The sequence below is a fragment of the Diabrotica virgifera genome, chromosome 5 (assembly GCF_917563875.1).
Source record: "Diabrotica virgifera virgifera chromosome 5, PGI_DIABVI_V3a".
NCBI lineage: Eukaryota > Metazoa > Arthropoda > Insecta > Coleoptera > Chrysomelidae > Diabrotica > Diabrotica virgifera.
Genome location: NC_065447.1, coordinates 16,973,130 through 16,994,786, shown reverse-complemented (window position 1 = coordinate 16,994,786; position 21,657 = coordinate 16,973,130). Strand labels below are relative to the sequence as shown.

Genomic DNA, 21,657 nt, shown 5'->3' with positions numbered 1-21,657 from the left:
TTTGGATTGGAATCTTTGTAGTCTTTGCATATTTGTGTTACTGGCAGTTCCCCAGAATTAAATCCTGTACATCCAGACTTGTAGTAGTATTGCCTTATAGAAAAGAAGTTTGTTCTGGATACATTTTTTTGTAAAGCATACCCAGTTTTAGTTGTTCCCATAGAGAGTAGTCTTTATTTTCACTTTCAGAAAGATTTTTCAAAAAATGTTTTAATACTTACCAGTATCTTTGTGTCCGTTTAGTGCTAATATTGTTTTGTTAGAAAGCTGTTACTTAATTTTTTTTAGATACATTTGATTTCCCGAGCAAGGGTCATTCATCTTTATCAACTGCAACCCCAATTGAAAAGAGATTGTTGAGTTACTTTATATATTTTTTAGATACCTGCAATTTCCATCTACAAACTTTAATGGATTTCCAAATTATTAGAGTACCAACCAAAGTATGTAGGTACTATAAAAATTATGGGTTACTTTTTAATATTTTAGATTTATTTTGATATTTTTGTAATTAATTTTTGATTTTGTAATTCATTGTAAGATATACATGATTTGTGTTTATTGTATTTTATTTATTAATATTTTTATTTGAACACATATAAAATTGTACCACTATATATTATAAAAGTATGAAATAAATTGATTTGTATTTGACAATAAGTTTTTAATTCACTACACTAAGTTTGCAGCAATAACATTTCTTCGTATTCTCTGTCCTTCTAACATACAACCATTATTTCGATTTATCTCATCTTGAAACATCATTGAAACTTCAAGATGTTCTTCACTTCACTATCTAAAAGAGGAAGACATTCAATCATAGTATTCAATGTAACACAGAAAATAAATATAATGTTTGCATTTCAGCAATTTTTGCACGATGTACCACGTAAAGTTGATACACAATTAAAAGTGACTGATAATATTTATATATGAGTTTCACTTAAAACCGAATTTTTCTTGAGGATAATCTGGTTTTTACTAAAAATGTCAGAAGAATCGTTTTACAAGTTGACACATTTGATTCTGAAAAGTCTTGGATAGTTTACTGGCTTTCAATTAAACAGGAATTCCATTTCCAATAACCTGGCTTTCTTTACATTCTCTAGTTTTTTGAGTTGTTGTATATTTTCATGTCTTTTGAGAGACCTTTTTAAAATAATTTTTTTAACTGTATTGGTACTTTTTTTATGACTTTAGCAAAGGAATTGCATTTGGCCTTAATCATGCATCTTTTATTGGCAAATCTAATTAATAAAGAGGTAACATTTAATCATAAGCTTTGAAAACAGATCAAAAGTAACCTTAAAAGTACATGGCAGTTTATAAATGTCTATTGTATAATAATAATTAGCTTTCTTAAAATGAAGTGAACTCTTGTGATAGGATAAACATGTTTTAATTGTAATACTTACAGTTTTCCAGTCGTTTAATTGATCATTTTCATTTTATTCCCAAAATAAACAGTTACAACCACATAACCCCATTTGTAATAGGTAAACAAATTCGTTATTTATATGTTATTTATGCGACTTTTGCTGTTGAATCCAATTTTAGCACATTTAAAATATATTAAATATTGTTAGCAAATCGATTTTATTCACTAATATCTTTAGAAAACGGCATTATAAGCAGAAAAAAACAAACTTTTCTATATGTAAACATTGTAAATGTCAGCACAATAGGTCCCGACGGCGGCCATGACACTTTGGCAGTTAGGAGGGGGTACGATTACGGTTTATCCCAATAGTTACGTTTTAATTTCAGTATTTTAAAAATGCTAGAATAGTCCACAAGGTGATGCGAACTTTGAGAAAGAAAAACACAGTTTGATTCGTACACTCAGTATACAATGACAGTTTGACTGTCTAGCAACAATATTATTACAGCGATATTGTCAGTGAATAAGGCTATAACGTGGTAAAAAAATCACTTAAATCGAACAACAGGGTTTATACCAGTAAGGATCTGTGAAAAACGTCTATTTTTGGATGTGAGGTGGCATTCGGATTTTTGCAGATAAAGTTAGGTGACACCTTCAGTAATAATAATTGACTTATGCTCCTTCTCAAATATGCCCGGAACATTAATAAAAAAATTAAAATATTAAAAAATTTCGAAAAACGTCGATTTTTTCTGCTTTCTTTGCTTATAACTTTAAAACGATTCGTTTTGGAACAAAGTCGTAGAGAAATAAAATAAAGATAATTGAATTTTGTATGATATACGCCTAGTCAAAAATGTTTTAACGTATTACCTTTTCTGCAATATAGCAATAAATACAAAAGAAAGGGGCAAAATACGCCTGTGGTTATTCAATGTTTTTAACCACTTTGGTGGCACTTAGAACCTTAGTAATTCACTTAGGAAATTCTTTGTAAAATACTTAAACCGTTTACCAAATTTCATTAAAATCGACCTAATAGATTTTGCATAATAAATTTGCAATCTAAATGTTTTTAAAAAAGTTCAAATTTTTAAAAATCTTTCTGAACAAAAAGTAGACCATTTAGAAGTTGTCTAATTTTTTGCATACAAAGAAGAGCTCTACCTATCTAATACACTTTACAGAATTAAAATCGGATTATTTAAGGGGCCTCAGCAATGTTTTAAACATAAACAATTTTTTGGCTTATAAACAAATAGCTTAGTTTAATAATAAAAAAATTAGTTTTTAGCAATATAAATAATTAAAACCGGTATAATTTGACTTAAACTTTCAAATGCTGTCAGCAGAATTGCTATTTTATTTTTTAATAAAATTGATTCGCGTTCAAAAATTGCAATTTTTCGAATTTTTGAAAGTTTCACTACGTTTATCTCGAAAATTATGCATCCTACGAAAAAACTTGTAAGAACATTTTTTGCTTAGAATTACCCAGGAAATACAAACAAATGTTTCATTTTGCGAAAAATCGATGTTATGTAATTCCTCAAGTTCTTTGTTTATAACAATCTTATCGACATCCGGATCAATTGTTACCGAAAAAAATCGTGTTAACGATTACGGGTCAAAAAATACATAAAAATCTTGGGTAAGTCCATCTAAATAAAGGAGCCCGTAGCACCCCCTCCTGGCCACAGGACTAATTTGTTTATAAGCCAAAAAATTGTTTATAACTTTAAAACATTGCTGAGGCTGCTTAAATAATCCGATTTCAATTCTGTAAAGTGCATTAGATAGGTGGAGTGCTTCTTTATACAGTGCGTAAATCGTTCAGCTGGACATAGGGAACATACATTGTATATATTTAGATACATAAATACATACATTGTATTATATTAAGATAATTGTGGCAACTTCGCTCTCTCAATGGCAATATAGTTGTTAGCATTAAGGGGCATTAACCTCAAAATTGATAATTAATTTCGGGTTACACAAATAAACGTCAAAACATGACATTGTAGTAGAACTATTTTTGACCTAATGGGAAAACTGTGTCTGTTTAATTTGGAAATTAAGTTTTAAATAAAAGATATTTTAAAAATTAAAGTAAAATTATTAATTCATCAGTCATAATCTTTGTTTTTGATTTATTTATGGACTGCCTTGCATTAAAAATCACTCATTCTATTCGTTCTAATAGCTCTATTGCACCAGAAACTCGTACTCGAACAGAAGTTTCAACTAACACAGGTTAGCGCAGTTGCCACAATGATCTCACTGTATATTCCCTATGTCCAGAAGAACGATTTACATACTGTATGTAAAAAAATTGACAAATCTTTGTGTTCTAGTTTTTGTTGTGCAAGATTTTAAAAATTTTTAATTTTTTTAAAAAAAGTCTAGATTGCAAAATTATTATTCAAAATCTAGTTAGTCAATTTTAATTAAATTTGGTATACGGTTTTTGGCACATCACAAAAATTTTTTAAGCGAATTAGGAAGGTTCCAAGTATAACCTAAATGATGGAAAATCATTGAATAAGGACAGGCTTGTTTTGCCCCCTTATTTTATATTATTGCTATTTTGCAGCAAGGGTGATAAATTAAGACATTTTTAACCAATCGCATCTGATAGAAAATTTAATTATCTTTGTTTTATTCCTATACGACTTTGTTCCAATATGAATCGTTTTAAAGTTATAAGCAAAAAAATTAGAAAAAAAACGAAATTTTTTGAAATTTTTAAATATTTTATTTTTTTTTTTGTTAATGTTCCGGGCACATTTGAGAAGGAGCATAAATCAATTATCATTAACGAAGTTATCACCTAACTTAATCCGCAAAAATCTGAACGCCACCTCTCACATCCACCTAAAAACAAATCCTTACTGGTCTAGTTAGGAATTTCAAAACTTCAAAAATGACCAAATTTTTAGTGGATCGATTTTTTTGCATCGCAGTGTAAGTTCATTATTTGACGTGTTGATGTAAGAAAATTCAGTTTATTTTATTGCAGTAAAGTACGTACCTTAACAAGAGAATTATCGAATATAATTCTGTCTATATAGTCAAACACCACACACACCGCATCACAAATATTTTTCTCCCACACAGGTAACAACTTCACATATACGTAGAAACATCAATTCATCATAATTTCCACCGTAGAAGGGGTAAAAGTTTTTTGATTATGTTAAATGTGTAGAATCAATCATCTAAAAGAATTGTATGGGCATTTGGAGGAGCAAACAAACGTGTCTGCATCAATCTCTCATCTATTTAATGCAGGTCAATTTTTTTAGCTTATATACGTCTGGCGCACCATTAATCATTAACGTAATTATAATTAATATAATGTAATTAATTAATTGATGATTAATATGATAATTAATATATAATCTACCGTACCATCAATATAATATTATCTGTATGCAGTGAGCACGTAGAGGTTGGAATAAATTAATTTTTTCATCAATGGGCGATTTTGGAAATAAATCCCGAAACATGTCGGTTTTTATTTTTAAATTATGACTTTTTGGCATCTATATCATACTAGTGACGTGATGGCGACGATTCATCTGGGCATGATTGTTTTTAAATAAGAATAGGGGTCACGTGCTAGCTCACTTAAAAAGATATTCAATTCTCTATTCAGTAATACACGTCCCACCATACTTTCACTGTATAATTTAAATATTTTAAACCTTTTTGACATATGTCACGCATGTAATTAATATGAATCTAAGCTTCTCCCCAACTGGTTAAGCTCTCCCCAATGGCATTCCTTATTTTTTTTAACCGCCTTAACTTAATGTTTTAAAATCCGACGTATTTAAACACCAATTTAAAACATTATTTTGCATGTTGACTTAAAACAAGCTTTACAGGTATTTGGGTTATAAACCGATATGAAATATTCTGACAATCGGAATGCCCTTGCACGATCCGAATGTCGTGCGATATTAAAGGCGTGCCTCTTAAAATGTCGTTAGAATTAAGCTGCAACGTCCATAAATTTACATTAAGCTGATTGGGGAGAAGCAAATGATAAGATCACTACTGTTTGCGTTTTATGTTTTTAGTTGCTAACTTGGGTTAAGGATCGTTTAAACACAGCGATATATCAAACAACTTATCAAGGTCAATCGAGTTGTTGCAACTTATCACTGTGTGTAAACGGTGCATCGCACAACTTATCAAAGTTGGAGTTGGGTTGAAGGTGGTATCGCATTGAATCGCAGCGTCTAAACAGCGTTTCAACTTGTCATCACAACTAGTTGCTGTGACTTATCGTTGTGTTTAAACGACCCTTTATGTACATGTCTATCTTAATTTTATGTTCATCTATTATCGTCAACTGTAACGGTTCCAATTGCATGTTGATTTGTGTTTTATTGTTATTTTATGACACATTATTAGTTAACGTCGTTTATAGTGTTTTGAAAGTTTATCATGGGGTGTGCCCAATGTTCGGCAAAATATAATACATGGTAAAATCGTACACATTTATTGGGATAAACAGTTTCACTTTTGGAGGTTGTCAATTAGTATAAATATTACTTTGGGCTAATTAGCAAAATTCATGGAAAAGTTATTTACCAGCAATTTTATTGCTGGAATGGACATATAAGATCCTATATATTAAGAATATAGGTATGCAAAGTCCGCAGATAGTGTTCTACTTTTTTTATAAACAAAATGGCGCCGACAAATCGTATTTTTTTCAATTATTGCTCTATAACTCCGAAGATTTAAACTTCCCTTAAAACAACAAAAACACCCAAATAAAAATTCACCGCAATTAAAGTTTGCATAGAGATCTGTTTTTCACGATTTGCTTCGACAAAAATTTTCCTCGGAAAATGCGGGTTTTACTAACAAAAACTCTAATTTTCAAATAAAGTTTTAGGTAAGTAATTATTAATCAATAATTAAATAACTTAGTGACATCAAAGCTTTCTTGGTATAGATTGTAATTCCAGAAGCCGGTGAAAATTAAACGAATATTTTAGCAACAATTCAATTGTTAATTAACAATTTACGATCGCAATAATAACCAAAATAATATTGCTACATTGATCAAACTTATAAAGATTATAAACATGAGATGCTTATTTAATATTTTGTCGACAAAATATAATTTTTTTTGCATAATCTTTGAATTTTGAAAAAAAAATAGTTATAATACTCTGGTCTAATTAGTAAAGTACAAAGAAAGGTTATTACCAGCAATTTTATTGCTGGAATCGAATTATAAGATCCTATATATTATTAATATATGCAAAGTCCGCAGATAGTGTGCTACTTTTTTTATAAACAAAATGGCGCCGACAAATCGTATTTTTTTCAATTATTGCTCTATAACTCCGAAGATTTTAGCTTTACACCAAAAACACTTAAATAAAAATTTACCCCAATTTAATTCTACATAGTGGCAAGTTTTTCCCGATTTGCTCCGACGAAAATTTTCCTCGGAAAATGTGGGTTTTCCCAACAAAATCTCGAATTTTCAAATAAATTTTTTGGGCCAGTAATTATTTATCAATAATTATATAGCTTGGTGAAACAAAAGTTTTCTTGATATAGATTATAAATTAAGAAGCCGGTAAAAATGAAACGAATATTTTAGCAACAATTCAATTGTTAATTAACAATTTACAGTCGCAATAACAACCAAAATAATCATGAGACATTGATCAAACTTAGAAAGATTATAAAAGTGTGATGCCTGTTTAATATTTTGTCGACAAAATATAAGTTTTTTCATTTTTTTGCATAATCTTTAAATGTTTAAAAACAATTATTATAAACAAATTAACATTTCTCAGAAATTGTTTAATATATTCTAATTTTAAAAAATACTTAAAATGCATATTTCATAGGTCTTGAAAATGAATGTTTAAAAAAAATTTGCAACCATTTGCGAAAAAGTTATGAAACAGCAAAGTAAATATACGATTTCTCCGTTGTTTATAATTTGTTTTAATTGTTTCAAAGCTTAAATGTAAGTCTATGGTACAAACTAATTACTCACAAAGAATGTCAAAAATTAGTGAAATGGTTATATTTTAATCAAAGATTAAAAATACTTCTTTTTTTTAATTTTTAGCGCAAAAGTAGGCCAGATACAGAGTCGGAGCTAAAATGTTCACTCGAAGCGACTGACACGCAGCATACATTATTTATTAAAAGTGTACGTTGCGCGGCCGGTTGTCGCTCCGAGTGAAAATTTTAGCTACAGTACTGTATTAGCCTACTTTCACGCGTGTAAATTACAAAAAAATAAATTTATAATCTTTAATTAAAATATAACCATTAAACTGATAATCAATATTTTTTCTTCACTTCTACGCTTTGAAAGAATTAAAAAAATTATAAACACCGTAGTAATCGTATGTTTACTTTGCTGTTTCATAACTTTTTTGCAAATGGTTGCAAAAAAGTTTTAAAGCATTCATTTTCAAGATATTTGAAATACGCATTTTAGCTATTTTTTAAAATTATAATATAATAAAAACTTTCAGAAACGTTAATTTGTTTATAACTATTTTTTTTAACATTAAAAGCTTTTGCAAAAAAATTAAAAGATTATAGTTTGTCGACAAAATGTTAAATAGGCATCTCATCTTTATAATAATTATTTTGGTTATTATTGCGACCGTAAATTATTAATTAAAAATTGAATTGTTGCTAAAATATTAGTTTAATTTTCACCAGCTTCTGGAACTATAATCTAAACCAAGAAGGCTTTTAAGTCACCAAATTATTTAATAATTGGTAGGTAATTACTTATCTAAAACTTTCTTTGAAAATTAAAGATTTTGTTGAGAAAACCCGCATTTTCCGGGGAAAATTTTCGTCGGAGCAGATCGAGAAAAACACGCCTCTATGCAGAATTTAATCACGGTGAATTTTTATTTGGGTGTTATTGTTGTAAAGCTAAAATCTTCGGAGTTATAGAGCAATAATTGAAAAAAATACGATTTTCGGGCGCCATTTTGTTTATAAAAAAAGTATCACACTATCTGATGTCTTTGCATACCTATATTATTAATATATAGGATCTTATAATTCGATTCCAGCAATAAAATTGCTGGTAAATAACTTTTCCCAAAAATGGCCTATTCTCCGATAAATCAGCCCAGACTAATGTGCTTTACTTAGAAGACTGTCACTGGAATAACTAGCTGACGTCATTTGTACGGTATGCGTCAAAATATACAGTACTGAAATGGGTAGGCGTCAAATTTGAATGTGCCATGCGCCGAAACGTACTGAGTGGTTTCCAAACGTCGTTATAACATATATATGAATATCGTGTTTATGTTAAATCAGCTGCCGACGCATTTAGGCTTAAAAGCAGATAACATAGTTTCTTGGATTCGAACGCCCCGACGTAATCCTCGAGCATCCCCTTCACAGTGACCGTGTTACCATTTGGTGTGCTGTATCCGTACATTGTGTGAATATATTGTCACGCCATTTCCACATAATCTTCAGCGAATTTGTCGAGCCAGGAATCTACCACTTAATATAAATATGGTTTCAGCAGGACAGGTCAACCTGTCACACGACCAGAGATTCTCTTCGAATGCTGCTCAATCTTTTTGGGGATCGCCTTATTTCGCGTGGCAGTGATTCTCCATACCCATTGCACTCATCACATCTAACGCCACCTGATGTGTACATATAAGGAATGCTGAAGAAGGCTGTTTTTCATACCGATCTACCGTCTGACACTCCGGAATTGCGGATCAAAATTCAAGATTTTTTCGTTCCATTTAACAGCCTTAGTTCACATACATGATTGAGAACCTTCCAGGAGGACATCTTGAATATCTGTGTTATCGGCAACGTCGTCGTGAATAATGTTTGCAGGGCTATATAATGTATACTAAATATATAAATAATAATAAACATTTCTGTTTATTTGCCGCCTACTGTATAAAAGTAAAGCATTTTTACATGGGTTTTGGGAGATACCAGATGGGAGAAGGTCTGTAGGACGCTCTAGAAAAAGTTGCAAAGATGTAGTTAGGAGGATGACAAAGGAAATAGTGGCACAGAACCGACAAACATGTAACGCAATGGTAAACACAGCAAGGAATTAAAAGGAGTTATAACGCCATTGATGATGATGATCATCTCAAGGGTGTAATACTAAAAACGTGTAACTTTCTTATGCTTATACAAAAGTATTCTAAAATTTTTATTTTTATTTTTCTTGATATGTGTAAGAATGCAAAGGTTAGTGATGCGAAATATATAGCCTCTCCTATTTAAATGTCAACCTCACCTGCTCGTGTGATGATCTTGATCCTGATAATTCGGAGTATCTTGCTAGATAACGAATGAGGCTGTGATTTCCGAGTGATTGCCTATATTGGTAATCCTCCACTTACTTGACTAACGGATTCGGGCGGATATGTTGGTGAGTGGAAGGGTACTCTTTTGTACTGGAGTTGAGAAATAGGCTTCAAAGGTGTGACGATAATATAATTTTATTGTCTAGAGTACGCCAATGAATTAAGTAAAACATGTTTTTACCATCTTGGACGATATAAAAGTCGGAGCGAAAAGCCTAGTTGATTATTATTCTTGGAGCGTTGATCGAAGAATAATAAACCACAGCGAGGTATAAGAGGTGAGTTTATGTAGGTAGTATTTCCTGACCATTTTCCGCTGTCGTTTTGGCGAGCTGAGCGAATCCGACAGTTTTCCTCTTACCTACCCTTTTACCTATCCCTGTACGAGCGGTGATCGTATATCCCTAATATATCTTTTCATCTGGCGAGCTGAGCGAGATTCCCTTTCTTCCCTTTCCTTATACATTCATGTCCTATTAATAAAAGCAATTCCTATTTCACGCGATCGTCAAAATCATTCATTCATGTACAAAATATCGTTACATCGGCCCGAACAGAAAGCTCGATGCGTAGATTATAAATATATTTGTTTAACGAAATTAACGAGTAATTAAGGCTATATTATTTAATCTTTTGTATGTTTTGATTCCAAAAAAAAATATCTTAAAAAGCGAACTTTTTCTTCGACTGATTTAGTTACCTGGATCAACAACACAACGACTTCGTTACAATATAAGTAGTCAACGGCGTTCTATGATAATTCTATGATACCTACCACATTATAATATATCCCTAGTAAAACCATCATGATGAGTAGGAGATTTAAATATTTAACCGTCGTCGTAGATTTCTCGAGTTTGATAATCTGAAATCAAAGACGCAACGGTGGGTACCAGTCCTTGCTTGGGAGATACGCGACAATATAGTAACATCGGAAGAAATACAATTAAGATAGCTATATGGATCGTGAGAATAATTTATCAGGCTGTAAAACTAAACAATGCAAAAAATTGATATTCTATAAATGAGTGAAATAAGGTAATGGTGTGAGAAGAAGGATACGACAATGTTTCTTTTTTGACACCAAACAAGAAGGTGACAACCATAGAAATGGAGTACGGATGAGCTGAGAGCAGTGATGGAAGAATTCAGGTGTTTTACCAGCAATTAGACGACATGATACTTATTGATAAGTACAGTCAACTACAGCTTATAGAGGAAGGCAAGTTTAAGGGTAGGAGTGGTTTGAAAGAACGAAAAATCTTTACAAAATTAAGTGAACGGTTTCAAATACCAGAAGCTGCAAACATAATACATCCGGCTCAAAACAGAGAAACATATCATTTGGTAGTCGCCAACCTACGCTAGAAGACGGCACATAAAAAAGAAAGAAGATGTAAGCTTGTGTATTGTTAATCCTAATGATGGGTTTCGACCTTACGATAATAATTAACTTAAGATTAACTCACGAGGATAACAATTAACTACAACTAATTATGGATCGAAAAATTGAAGTAAACCGTGTTTAATAGGAAGAAAGAAAAAAGCGTGGCTTAGGAATAAAAGAGATTGGACCAGAACTGATAGAAAAGCTCGCATATAACAAGCTAATACATAATAGACAAGATTTTACCATATTGGGCGCCCACAACAATAGAGATAGGAAGAGGATTCAGGATTAAAATAAATTAGAAAGATTGATAAATAACGTAATAAATATTATTTATTGTCTTCTATTAAGATGCTTTCCTGCATCTTCTTTCCTTGACTTTTTTGTCTTTTTCATCCAGCAAAATTTATCAATATTTCATTATAATCGTTTTAATTTAACATTTCTCCACATACTGGACTATTATCTATTTCCATTGTCCGATATTTAGTGAAACATCAGACACATTCAGCCAACAAACATGTCAGCTCTAAACTCGTCACATTTGGTTAAACACCAGCGACCAATTACATAATGAAATATAATCGTTTAATTTCATCTTATGATGGAAAAAATATAATTTTCCTAATGGGACACGCAGAACAAATTTAATAAAAGATCAAAACAATAGATATGCGCCCACGGATAATTGAGAAACATACGTCATCCGTTCTTTTCATGTTCGGGTTGTTTGGATTTTTACTTGAATATATATTTTTCTGATTCTCTAAAGACCAAAAGGATATTTTATAGTAATACAGCATAATGAATCTGATTTTAATAGCTGAATTAAACCTTATTTGCTTCTTAGGGATGCTTAGAAGGTATATACAGGGTGAGTCATGAGGAACTGTACATACTCCTACCTCGTATAGAGGCTCCTATGGGCAATAACAAATGACCATTAAAGAGTGTCTGCTCCCCTTGTTTAGTAATATACAGGGCGAGTTTCGCATTTTGACAGAAATTTATATTCGTGATAATTTTTAAACGGTCAGATCAATGTGTCTCTTATTTTGGTCAATCGTTACACTATTACCACCTAATCAACTGATTTATTCAAACTAGAAAAAAATCAGGTTCGGCTTTAAAAAACTAGTTCGTTTGGGCCTTAGAAAAAATTTCACACTGTATACGCTTTTTGAAAACTCTAATATGAATTTTACAAATTACACAAATAGGCAATTAAAATGGCATAGTTATTTTTTCCCCACACGATTACTTAATTTTTTATACAAAAATAAAATTTGACTATGAATTAAAAGTTTGGTAAAGTAAACCATAGATTAAAAAAAAATAACTTTTATTACAAAAATTAATTTTTTTTAACAAATATTTGATTTATGTTACCACCCAATCAACTGATTTATTCAAACTAGAAAAAAATCAGGTCCGGCTTTAAAAAATTAGTTCGTTTGGGTCTTAGAAAAAATTTCACCCTGTTTACGCTTTTTAAAAACTCTACTATGAATTTTACAAATTAGATAAATAGGCAATTAAAATGGAATATTTATTTTTTTCCCCACATGATTACTTAATTTTTTACAAAAAAATCAATTTGACTATGAATAATAATTAAAAGATTGGTAAAGTGAACCATATATTTAAAAAAAAATTTACTTTTATTACAAAAATTAATTTTTCTTGAACAAATATTTAATTTATGTTACCACCCAACCAATTGATTTATTCAAACTAGAAAAAAATCAGGCCCGGATTTAAAAAATTATTTCGTTTTGGTCTTAGAAAAAATTTCACCCTGTATACGCTTTTTGAAAACTCTAATATGAATTTTACAAATTAGACAAATGCGCAATTAAAATGGCGTATTTATTTTTCCCCACACAATTACTTAATTTTTAAATTTATTAAATTTTAAATTTTACTAAAAATTAAAAAAAAAAAAATCATGGTATAACTCGCTACAACGTTCCATTTAAAATTTTTTTTTCTGAAATTTTTACAGCACATATTTCTTACCATTGTGAAGACTATGACAATTGTTGTAGACTTTCAGTCTTCTTCTCGTAAAAGTAATGAATTTTAATATATAAAAGGTGCAGCTTCCTGAATTCCAAAGTTAAATCGCAAAAATTAAGTGAAAAAATTTAAAATTTATCTATTTGATCACGTCTATGTTAAACTATAGAGTCCAAAGAGAAGTGTTATGGGGAGTTTTAGATCTAGACGTGTTATAGAAAAAAAAAATGGTGAAACTTTTAATTTTAAGAAAAACGTTGTTTAATTTTTTTTATTTTTATGGTAAAATTGCGATTCTGACAAATTGGATTTTTTAATAAAAAATTAAGTAATCGTGTGGGGAAAAAAATTAATATGACATTTTAATTGGCTACATGTCTAATTCGTAAAATTCATATTAGAGTTTTCAAAAAGCGTATACAGGGTGAAATTTTTTCTAAGACCCAAACGAACTAATTTTTTAAAGCCGGACCTGATTTTTTTCTAGTTTGAATAAATCAGTTGATTAGGTGGTAATAGTGTACCGATTGACCAAAATACGAGACACATCGATCTGACCGTTCAAAAATTATGACGAATATAAATTTCTGTCAAAATGCGAAACTCGCCCTGTATATTATTAAACAATGGGAGCATACACTTTTTAATGGTCATTTGTTATTCCTTATACGGGCTTCAATACGAGGTAGGAGTATGTACAGTTCCTCATGACTCACCCTGTATTATTCGAAAAACACATACATTACAAATGTAGGTTTTTTATACGATCATGATTTCTAGCGTAAGATTACAGAAATTTCAAGCCAGTATACAAGTCTGAGGGCCGGTTGTTCGAACGCTAATCAACATTGATCACTATCAAATATTTAATTACTGTCACAACTGTCAATGTCAACTTTGGTTGGGTTGCTGAAAACATAGTTAATTATAATTATGAGATTAGTTAGTCAATTAACATAACAATTATTAACATAATTGATTAAATAATTTCATAATTGTCGTCAATAATTATGTTTTCGGCAACCCAACCAAAGTTGACATTGACAGTTGTGACAGTAATTAAGTATTTGATAGTGATCAATGCTGATTAGCGTTCGAACAACCGGCCCTAAGAGTCCGAGAAAGGAACTGCAAAGGTCTCTTCAACAACCTGGCAAAAGGCAATAACATGGGTGCCGGATCATGAAGGGGTGCATGAGAATTAAGCAAAACGGTCATCCGTTAATATTGTTTCTCCAACATCCATGTTAGTGTGTCTTACTGGCACAGCTCGTATGACGGTATCGTATGCAGCTGATAGGTCGATGGTCAATGAAAATATCGGATGTTTTTAGTTTTCTTTGAAAACCTTCTTCAATGTGTTATTAGGGATAGCATCTAATTTGCACAACTACGGTTAGTACCCCAAACTGTGTGTGAAAAATAGGTCGATTTCAGGATATAATTCAGGAATTTTTGACACTTATCAGGTGTTGTAAAGGACAATGCCAGGAATAACTTCTACTAAAATGTAACCAAAAATATTGTGCGCTTTTTTTTATTGCGATTTTCATTTGTTAAATTTGCAATTTTTAATGATTTTTAATTTTGCAGCTTAGGATATTGATTTTAGAGAAACACTTTTTAATAGAAAGGTGTAGTAAATTAAAAAACCTACAATTTGAGCTATGGTAAGATTAATTTCGTTTATTGGTTATTGCAAAACAGCCTGCGAAAAGTCCAAAAGGGCCGTTTTTTACAATTACATTATTTATTATACAAATAATTTTTTTTATATTTTTTAAAGCTTTAAAATGAAGATGTTTCAATTCCAAACATAAAAAAAGTTGTAGAACCAGATTAACGAATTTGTTGCTTAGATATTATAAATTGTTTATCCCAAGAGGTCAAATGTCGAAAACTATAACTTTTTGAAAAAAATCGTAGGGAGTTAATGAAACATCCAATATCCTTCTAAAGAGTTATGTTTTCATATTCTGATGTAAATAAATGCGTAAATCATTTTTAAACCTCTAATTTTTGAGTTTGAAAATAAGGGGGCAAATTTCGTTATAAACATTTAGAGCTGAAGCGGCCCTGTACATCCTATGAGTTTTTAACTTACAGATTATTGTTGTTGAAGACGAAACCAAGATTTAAAAAAAAATAAAAAAAATCTACGACCAACTGAAGCCGAGATAATTTTTGGGTTTGAAAATCATTGGGCAAATTTCGTTATAAACATTTAGAGCTGAAGCGGCCCTGTACATCCTATGAGTTTCTAACTTACAGATTAAAGTTTCTAAAGACGAAACGAAGATTCATAAAAAAATAAAAATTTTCTACAACCAACTGAAGCCGAGATATTTGTTTTTTTTTTTTCTTAAATCGTAGTTAATTTATTTATAACAATTTAGGAAATTATTTTACAGTTATTGACTAAATAAAGACTTATATTATGTTAAAATAAAAATTATTATAAAATATAATTACATTTAATTATTAAAAATTATTTTTAAATTCGGTGCTTTTGCGAACGGCCGAATTTTGCAAATCGCCCGGCTCGCTTCAAATCCGCGCGCTCGGAAAATTTTTACGTAACTTGTATTAAATTTTGACAGAAAACAATTTAATATTACCATTATAACATACAGTCTGTTTACCACTGTATTTGTTTTTCTTGATAAACTTTTATATGTGAAATCTCATTTCTGAAGAAATAATATTACAAAAATGATACATATAATAATATATGAAATATATAACTATATTTTTAATTTTTTCATTGTTATATAAATATAAAAATAATGTTACTTCTTATTATACAATATAAAACTTTTTCTTCTTGTAGTGACTATCCGTTTTGAATGTTCGCCAACACCCAAAACGGATAGTCACTAGGTACAAGAAGAAAAAGTTTCATATTGTATAATAAGAATATTAAACAATATAAAATTTTTCTTCTTGCAGTGACTATCCGTTGGCGAACATCCAAAACGGATAGTCACTACAAGAAGAAAAAGTTTTATATTGTATAATAAGAAGTAACATTATTATTATTATATTTATATACCAATGAGAAAATTAAAAATATAGTTATATATTTCATATATATGTATCATTTTTGTAATATTATTTCTTCAGAAATGAGAAAACACATATAAAAGTTTATCAAGAAAAACAAATACAGTGGTAAATAGACTGTATATTATAATGGTAATATTATTAAATTGTTTTCTCTCAAAATTGAATACAAGTTATTGTACGTAAAAATTTTCCGAGCGCGCGGATTTGAAGCGAGCCGGGCGATTTGCAAAATTCGGCCGCTCGCAAAAGCACCGATTTTAAAAATAATTTTTAATAATATGTAATTATATTTTATAATAATTTTTATTTTAAGATAACATAAGTCCTTCTTTAGTCAATGACTGTAAAATAATTTCTTAATTGTTATAAATAAAGGCACTACGATTTAAAAAAAAAACAATTATCTCGGCTTCAGTCGGTTGTAGAAAATTTTTATTTTTTTATGAATCTTCGTTTCGTCTTCAGCAACTTTAATCTGTAAGTTAGAAATTCATAGGGTGTAAAATAGAATAGAATATAATAGAAATATGCTTTATTGTCACTGAAAATTATACAATTTTATGGACAAAGCTTAACATAGAGTCACGAAAAAGATATACATAGCAATAACAAAAACAATTTTATAAAATTAGATAAATCGTCAACAAAAAAAATATAAACAAGTTAAAAAAGTGAAGTAAAAAAACAAAAACCAATATATTGCAAAATTACTATAAATTGCAAAATTGACCATACAACATAATATAATAAAACACAAACAAAGGAACTAATAAGTTTAAGCTGCTGTATGTGACACCCAAATATAGATAAATACACTTAAGTTACTTGTACACTACTGTGATTTCTTAGTTAGTCATTAAGAAACTCTTCTACTGAATAATATGGTCTTTTAGATAAATGAGCTTTTGTCATTTTACGGAACTTGAGAAATTTGTACAGGGCAGCTTCAGCTCTAAATGTTTATAACGAAACCCCATTATTTTCAAACCCAAAAATTATCTCGGCTTCAGTTGGTCGTAAAATTTTTTTTATTTTCTTATAAATCTGCGTTTTGTCTTCAGCAACAATAATCTGTAAGTTAAAAACTCATAGGATGTACAGGGCCGCTTCAGCTCTAAATGTTTATAACGAAATTTGCCCCCTTATTTTCAAACCCAAAAATTAGAGATTTAAAAATGTTTTACGCATTTATTTACATCAGAATATGAAAACATAACTCTTTAGAAGGAGATTGGATGTTTCACCAACTCTCTACGATTTTTTTTTTTCAAAAAGTTATAACCTTCCACATTTGACCTCTTGGAATAAACAATTTATAATATCTAAGCAACAAATTCGTTAATCTGGTTTTACAACATTTTTTTATGTTTGGAATTGAAAGATGAAAGAATGATGAATTGAATGAAGATGAATTGAAAGAATGGAAAAGATCTTCGTTTTAAAGCCTTAAAAAATATAAAAAAAAAATTATTTGTACAATAAATAATGCAATTGTAAAAAACGGCCATTTTGGACCTTTCGCAGGCTGTTTTGCTATAACCAATAAACGGAATTAAACTTACCATAGCTCAAATTGTATGTTTTTTAATTCACTACAACTTTCTATTAAAAAGTTTTTCTCTAAAATGAATATCCTAAGCTGCAAAATTAAAAATCTTTAAAAATTGCAAATTTAACAAATGAAAATCGCAATATAAAAAAAAGCGCAATAAAAATATTTTTGGTTACATTTTAGTAGAAGTTATTCCTGGCATCGTCCTTTACAACACCTGATAGGTTTCAAAAATTCCTGAATTATATCACGTGTTTTCACCCACAGCCTGGGGTATAGGTCTAAATCCTTTTGTTGAACGAGTATAAATTCAAGTATATTTCAATAAAGTCTGTTGTAGATTAAGCGTTCCAATAGTTTATAGATCCAGCTCAGTAGTGCAATCGGTCGGTAGTTTTGAGGCTGACAATTTGCCTTTCCTAATTTTAATGTGGCTAAAAGAAAGCATTTTTAGGTTAGTTTAGGTTTTAAAAGTTAAAAAGAAAATGGGCGATTTCTTCTGATTTTAAGCCTGTATAAAAATCGGCCAGCCATTTCCTAGCACATTTGCTAGAGTGAAGTAAAAATTCCGGATGGATTTTATCAGAACCGGGTGCCTTTTCGGACGTTTTTTATTTTCCCGGCATTTTCGCCTTTGTTAGCAGTTTCCAGCTTCGCTGGTTGTTCCATTCGCCCGGGTGAAGATTTCTTTCCGACATTGCCTTCTGAATGCCGCCTAGCCAGGATTGTTTCGGCCTTCTTCTCTTCCTTCTTTTCCTTGGCATCCATTATAAAATTTGTTTTGGTAGCCTGTCGTCGTCCATTCCTTCTACATGACCATACCAGATCAGTTGTCTCCTTTGAATTTTGTCTATGATGGTTGACTTGACTCCCATTATATTTCTGATTTGGTCATTTTGTATTGTTTCAAACCTTGATTTTCTAGCCGATCTTCTCCAGAAGTCCATTTTCAATGCAAGTAGGCGTCGTTCCAGGGATTTAGTAAGTTGCCTTGTTTCGCATCCATAGAGCAGTATACTTTTAAAGGTGGAGTAAAAGATGAGATGTTTTCTTTGATTAGGCAGTTCTTTTGACCATAGCATTGGATTTAGACATCCAATCAGGCTTTTTCATTTCAAGATCCTTTGCTCTATCTCTTTTTCGTTGCACCTACTCTTGTTGCTTGTTGTTCCCAAATATACATACAGTGAGCATGTAAAGGTTGGAATAAATTTATTTTCTCGAGAATGGATAATTTTGGAAAAAAACCCCGAAACAGGTCAATTTTTATTTTTAAATTACGACTTTTTGGCATACACATCATACTTGTGACGTCACCCATGTGGGCGTGATGACGTCATCGATGATTTTTTTAAATAATAATAGGGGTCGTGTGATTTGAATAATAATAGGGGTCATTTGAAAGGTAATTCAATTCTCTATTCAGTAATATAAACATTAACATAATTATTTATACAGGGTGTCTAAAAAAATTTTTTTGGATTAAATTTATTGACATAAAAAGAAGAATGTATGTCATCATTCTCTTTGCCTTATCCCTATGCGGGGTCGGCTTCCCTAATTGCATTTCTCCACACAATTCTGTCTTGGGTCATATCAATGTTAATCCCCTTTACCAACATGTCCTGCCTTATCGCCTCCCCCCAGGTCTTCTTTGGTCTTCCTCTCCTACTCCTTCCAGGAATCTGCACTTCAGCTATTCTTCGTATTGGGTGATTAACGTCTCGACGTTGAACATGACCGAACCATCTTAACCTATGCTCTCTCATTTTGGCATCAATTGGTGCCACACCTAGACTTCCCCTAATATACTCATTTCTAATTTTATCCTTCTTTGTCACTCCACTCATCCATCTAAGCATTCTCATTTCCGCCACATGCATTCGTTGTTCCTCTTTCTTTTTCACTGCCCAACATTCAGTTCCGTACATCATAGCCGGTCTTATGGCTGTTTTATAGAATTTTCCCTTCAGCTTCATTGGAATTTTTCTGTCACACAACACACCACTCGCTTCTTTCCACTTCATCCATCCAGCCCTAATTCTACTGCATGCATCTCCATCTATTTCTCCATTACTCTGTAATACCGATCCTAGGTACTTAAAACTATTGCTTTTCACAATCATTTCACCATCCAAAGATACCATTTTATTTGTAGTAGCTCCATCTTTAAATGAACATTCCAAATACTCTGTTTTTGTCCTACTAAGTTTTAAACCTTTTTCCTCCAGAGCTTGTCTCCACTGTTCCAGTTTTTGTTCTAAGTCTCTTTCACTATTTCCTACTAACACGACATCATCAGCATACATTAAGACATTAAAAAGAAGAATGTATGTAATTTATTTAATTCGAAATACATTTTACTGCTCTCAGAAAACTGAAAAAAATACTTATTTGAAAAATAATCATTGCTTTTTGCTTAAATTAGATGTTCAAACTATCACGAGGCTGGTGGGTGGCGGCTTTAATATTGAATTTAAGAAAAAAAACAATATTTATTTGCCAAATAAACATTTTTTACTGTTTTCTGATAGCAGTAAAATGTATTTTGAATTAAATAAATTACACACATTCTTCTTTTTATGTCAATAAATTTAATCCAGAAAAAAAAATTTTTGGGCACCCTGTATAAATAATTATGTTAATGTTTATATTACTGAATAGAGAATTACCTTTCAAATGAGCTATCACACGACCCCTATTCTTATTTAAAAAAATCATCGATGATGTCATCACGCCCAGATGGGTGACGTCACTAGTATGATATAAATGCCAATAAGTTGTAATTTAAAAATAGAAATTGACCTATTTTAGGATTTTTTCCAAAATTGTCCATTTTCGAGAAAATGAATTTATTCCAACCTTTACGTGCTCACTGTATACATATATTACTCACACTTCTTGATTGTTTCATGTTCGTTAGCTATTAGACCTACTTTATTCCCGATGCATAAGTACATATTGAATGTTGTTTCTATTTACAGAAAGGCCCTATTCTTTATCTGTTTGAAATAACCGTCTCGTCATGAATTCTAAATCTTCCTTATCTGCTGCTACTATGACTTGGTCACCCGCAAAATGTAGAGTATCATCGTCAGGTTGAACTCCCATACTTTTGAGCCTTTCTAAACTTAATTTCTAATAATCATGAGGTAATTTCTTCTGGACTAAACTGACAGCAGGTAATCCTCATTGAATAAAAATAGCTTGTGGATAAATTCGCTACTTAATTATCCAGAACGCAAATAGCGGTATTTAAATATGACCACACTCTATCTATATGACTGAACAATTGGCGGGCGTATGTGAAAAGGGATATAAGTCAAAAAAGTATAATTTTGGGAAAACGGGTTTTTGTGATTTTTGTGACGTAAATGCAATACATTATTATTTTTCAATAAAATGTGTATTATCTTCGGTGTATGACTTCATTATGTTGCAAGAACACATTTTTTGTGGTAAATATGGAATATATCGAATATTTAAAAAAAATAGAACATATACCTCTTTTCACAAACATTTTTATTGAAACCTAGGTACGAACATATTTAATTATTACTAGTAATTTATTATTGTTAATTACCCTGTGTTAGTTGTTTTCGTCATATAAATAATACCTGGCAAATAATATACCTGGCAAATAATAATATACCTGGCAAAATATCCCTACACTATCTGACTTATATTTATTAACAAAAACGCAAATCAGAAAAATATTCGAACGCTTTTGATCATATGTGGACATATACCTCTATTCACAAAATATTTCATTTATTTTCATATATTTCACATATAAGTCTACATAAGCCCGTATTACTTTAAAAATCCCATTTTTAGTCAGTTATAATATCATTTTACACATACCAAATCGCGCGTA

General features: G+C 30.7%; 1 long non-coding RNA gene across 1 annotated transcript; it reads right to left on the bottom strand.

Moving 5' to 3' along the window:
• Positions 1-551: 551 nt before the first annotated feature.
• Positions 552-1,747, bottom strand: LOC126885650 (uncharacterized). The gene is made up of 2 exons (XR_007698417.1): positions 1,416-1,747; positions 552-796 (listed from the first exon to the last, which is right to left on the bottom strand). It is a non-coding gene; the product is annotated as an uncharacterized LOC126885650 (long non-coding RNA).
• Between the last annotated feature and the right edge of the window lie 19,910 nt (positions 1,748-21,657).